This window comes from Notothenia coriiceps, unplaced genomic scaffold (genome assembly GCF_000735185.1).
Source record: "Notothenia coriiceps isolate Sejong01 unplaced genomic scaffold, NC01 NC01_scaffold00017903, whole genome shotgun sequence".
NCBI classification, from domain to species: domain Eukaryota; kingdom Metazoa; phylum Chordata; class Actinopteri; order Perciformes; family Nototheniidae; genus Notothenia; species Notothenia coriiceps.
The window spans coordinates 105,256-110,696 of NW_011350604.1; positions in this window are offsets into that span (position 1 = coordinate 105,256).

The following is a 5,441-nucleotide window of genomic DNA, read 5'->3' on the forward strand; positions in this document are numbered from 1 at the left end:
CACACACACACACACACACACACACACACACAGAGTTTTGTATGACATTCTCTGCAGTGACACAGACACACTACACATCATTGTCACAGTGACAGAGCCGACACCTGTGTGTGCCGACAGTGTGTTCAGGTATCCTCTCACTCAGAGTTAATTGAAAAAGCAGCGCCACAAACAGAGGAGAGTCCTGTGGGGTTTGATTTGAAAAGCAGGTGGAGGCTTCAATAAAAGAGGTTAATGGAGATGAGACCTGATGGAGGAACGAGGAGACATCTCTATTAGTCTGGAAAACAGGAACATGCTACTGTCTGGGTCGCAACAAAAGTATTTCAATCAGTAATTTAGCTATCTGTGTTCAATGAACTAATAATCATTTAGTTTCTCAAATGTCAAACATGTGCATCATGCTAACACATATTAACAATAAATGACCAGAGCGCAAACACAAGTCTAGCATGGCTTTCAATGAGTCTGATCAATGATCAAAAGTCTGACACTAGGTTTAGAAGAAATTGACATTTCATGTGTAATAAGATTTGTCTTGTTTTTTATAAATGTGCCTGATTGTATGTTGCTGGTTTAAGTTGTATCGGTTTACCCCATATATTATTATTATTTTTGTATTTGTGGAAATTGTTGCTGGGTTGACTTTTTATACATGCCTTGAAAACATAAAAAGTGCTATACAAATAAAGGCTATACTTTTAATATATTTTGTACATAGGATCAGATATTTCCTGTTTTCACAATAGAAAGATTTCTGTAAATGAGAATGATGAATTGTTTAACCATGGTAAAAAGCAATACGATTTAACTTAAAAGCGTACATTTCTGATCATTTGCACAGCCCGAGTTCAGAAGTAAAGAAGAATAAATGGGGTAGTCATTATGTACAGCTAATTAAACTGGTGACTATAGTAATAGTAACTAAAAGCAAGTAGCTCATTAGAAAGCAGTGCGCTCAGGAGACAAAGGAAGATAATTAGCCAATGAGAGCGAGCGTACAGGAGTGAGTGAGTGCATGAAGAGGAGAGGCTCTGAGCTTTTATTGCTCACGTGCATACACACACGCACACACGCCCACACACGCACACACACACACACACACACACACACACACACACACACGCACACACACACACACACACGCAGACACACTCACACACGACTTGCGCATCACCAGACACTCCATCTTCACTGTCCACGCTTATTAAATACGAGGACATAAAATTAATTAACAGCTTAATCACTCACATGTACCCAAACATGCACACACCGCTCTAAAAGGACAAGGCAGGTACAACCTTTTAATTTGAGGAATAATTTAATAATGTTCAACCAGGCTTACGGCCATTCTCACTCTCTTTGTCCTCCTTTGTGTGTGTGTGTGTGTGTGTGTGTGTGTAGTGTGTGTGTGTGTGTGTGTGTGTGTGTGTGTGTGTGTGTGTGTGTGTGTCCTAGCTTTTTTTCATTAATTGGCCAAGATGGAGGGATTGAAATCTGTGGCAGAATCATCTGTTCCTCTGTGTGTTGTACTGTCTGTTAATGAAGCTCCTCTCTCTGTCTGTGTCTGCCGGTCATTTGTCATTTCGGACGGCATGTCCTCCACCATGAGGCATTTGTCTAGCCTGGAAAAATGATGGGCTGGCTGTCCACACATCGTATCTAGACAGTGCATACACATAAGGGCACACACACACACACACACTTTACATCAGCCTGTACATGAATAGGTATTTTCTATAAATGTGTAGTGCCTCTTAAGTGCCACTTGAACTTTTATTGTTTTCATTCGTTTCTATCCTAAGAGCAGTGAGTCCAGTGTATCACACAGGAGTCCTATTTCACATTTTGTGTAATATTTCAAATAATCTGTTCCAAAACACTTTGTCATAACCATCTGAGACTTGGTGCTTGTTGGTGTAGTTTATTGTGATATAATTACTCCCCCCATTAACTACATTCTTATTCATGATCTATTGTTGTCAGTATTCTGCTGCAGCGACTCTATTGCCCCACAGGGATCATTAAACAAGGTCTTATCTAATGTGAGAGTAAAGCGTTACAATAAATCTCGTCATTGTTTTTCTACTCATGTAAATACAGTCTCTATCAGTCGGAGTGTATTTGAGATACTTGAAACACCGAGTGGTTTCACTTCAAGTGCTTTTGTTCGCTTTCATTCACACAACAGCCTGAGAGCCACAGTCTGAAAGTGAATGTTAAACACTTGACTTTAGGAAAACCATTGACTCTGAAACTCACATTAAAGTAAACAGGAGCGGGAAAGAGACACTTGTGCAAAGTGGTTTGATAAAACCCCATGAGGTCACTGATAGAGGACAAGGAATGGCAAGAACTTAAAATAACATCAGGACGTTAAGCTAGGATGAAACACCTCAGTGAACCAGCAGTAATTCACAAAGTCAGTCATTCACATTTCACAGGCTTTGGATTTTCTCAACATACTATACCGTGTGCCAACCTGCACCGGCTACCAGAGAGTAAACGAATAGCAAAAACAACAATAAGGATGGAGACGTTCATATAGAATATGCAGGCAATGAGTGTTATAGCTGCAATTGTTTACTGTTCAGAATCATATATATATATATAAGCCAAACAATATACTGTAGTTTTGTATTTCAATTTTTTTGTTATTTTGTCAAGCTTTCAACAGACTATGGAGCAGTGATATGGTCATGAGGCAGGGTCATGAGGCAGGGTCCCCCCATGTCAGTCAGACATAACAAATACTGTTAAAAAACAATCCCTTTCCTTTAGGTTTTTCATTGTAAATGCAATAGCTCATGCCAGGTTGTTCCAAAACATAAACATATGAGTATGAGTAAATGGTTCTTAATGCTCGAACCACAGCATTGTGTTTCCAAATGTCATGACTGTTGTGATTGAGTTGTCAAAAATGTGTGTTCATAAAATCTCCTTAAATAACAACAATTTCCAAACCAAAACCACAACGCCTCCCCAGTGAAATCTCAGCCTTTTAAACATCAAAATCAAACACTAGACAAAAAATGTTGTGTTATAAATAAATGAAACATTTCCTTCACATGGTGCACATCATTAACACACTGCCAGCAGAAATATTCTTGTTAGTGCTTTCCTCTTGGGGAAGTCTGTTCAAATCTGCTCAAACAACTTGGAGTTTGATATTGTAAATACTTAATGTTTTCATAATTTATGTAAAAGTAAAACAGATAAATGTGCTTTGAGGGGAGACTTGTTTGTTGATTTTTTTTAACAAATGCTACTCCATTATTGTTTAGTATAGTTAAAGATGCATGAAACATTTTCTTTTATCAACATTAAACAAAAAGCCACCACGATGTGTTTGGTATTTTAACCACCGAGAGTCAACACATCAAGCGTTTCTGTGCAGCTTTCAGACTTACAAAACTTCAGTATGGCAGATCTATAAAATAATTCCCACCCTAAGGTTCATTGAGTCTTTAGGGCAGCACATTGAACTGATGCTCCAACCATTTCATTCAAACCTATTTTTCCTCTGAATGTATCACAAGAAACAGAGGAGGGCAACTGTAGCACCTGACTCGCTTCTTTCTGCAAACTAAAAATATCCTCCACTGACTCTGCCGCAGCTACTCTCTGAGGGAAACTAGAGTAACGCAACACAGAGAGAGTTGGAGAGGTGTAGTGTTTCTGCGTGTGAGAAACAGAGAGCAGTATGTTTGAGCTGGAGAATATGTCTGAGTGCACCTCTACTGAAGAATGCATTTCAGGTTCAGGATTTGAGGGGTCTGATATCGACATTTTGGGACTGAAGCTGTGTGTAGAAAGTGTTCCTGGCTAATATCAGCTCCCTACAATTAAAATACATACATGACACAATGTTTGTGTGATGGTTTTTGCCGTGTAGAAGTTCTTGGATAGATGCATAATCACATGATTTCCACAAAACACCTCAGATCAAATATCGGAATTAATTCACAGCTGTCACAACTGAGGGTACAAAGGACGCACTGAAGCTCTCTGTGGAGCATCAGGTCATCTAGTGAGTCAATTAACATGTTTTATTTCCTTAATTGCCCATTGATGCTGATTCCTAAACATGTTTGTATTAGTTCAGGAGTCACGCTAATTATTGAGCCAATCCGTCTGAAATGCTGTCTCACCAAGAGAAGGCATTACCTTCAGCATAAAGGCTAAATTGCAGACCGTAATCTTCATTTTAACTGTGATTGGCGGATTTGCCGGTGTAGATAAAGTCAATTTGACCTTATTTCGAGAGTTCAACTGCACTGACCTTTGAGGGGATGGAAAAAATAGAGAGTCAGAAATGATGAAATATTGTTTATTAGCTTGGCTTCCAATCGTAGATAACCCTGCTCAACTGTTGAGACGAAACATGGTCTGCAGTCGAGCATCATACAACATACAGCTAGCGGCATTATCTCAACATAGAGCGACCAAGCACATAGAGACTAGGTTAACAAAGTTTAGGGTCAATATGGTTTGTTAGTTATGGTTTGAATAAGTGGAAAAGCCTGGAGGGTGACAACGTAAACATCCACCTGCCAAACATTCCTGGATTCATTTTACGGCTAGCTGCTGGATATTGCTAATCTTTACAACCTGGCTCTGGTAGCTTCAGCTTAAACTTTTATAACTTATAGTTAGTCAAATTAAGGTTTAATCCCGTTCTCATTAAAAGCAAATCACGAATAAAATATGAATCACTTCCGCAGATGCAGAATAAACATCTTCAGAACAGTTCAACAGAAACACTCCTTTGTGTCGCTTGCGTTGCGATGGAGGCGACCGACTTCTCCTCTGCACGTCTGATCTTTTTCATTTGAATTAAGACCCTCAAGGGTGGAGTTATCTGGAATTTCTTTTTTGATAAAAGGACATTCGGCCACAGGCGCAGTGAGCCGTGTAAAAGTTAATCAAGAAGGTGATGAAACGGTTCCATAGGGAGCTTCTGCTTTCATAAAAAGAATGTCCAACTTTATTATTCAGTCTGACATACGGAGGTCTGGAGGATCCCCAGGTGACTATTTAAAAATGATATTATTCTTTTAGTCACAATCGGTCACATATGTCCACCTTCCACATGACAGATTGTCTAAACAGGATGTTTAAATGTCTGCATGTTTATTGAGCAGTTGTTCACTCCACATGCTGAGGAGAATGAAACAATTGCAAGATGTCAGGACAATATCGACAACAACAGGCATAATTCTGTCTAAAGCTCTGACACACACACACACACACACACACACACACACACACACACACACACACACACACACACACACACACACACACACACACACACACGGTTTTGCTAGGAGCTCTGTTGGGAACATTAGGCAGAACTCTCCACATTCATTAGCCCATTAGCCTGTTTCAATATTGACACGATCTCATTTGTCCCCTCCCCTGTCTGTCAGGGCCGAGAC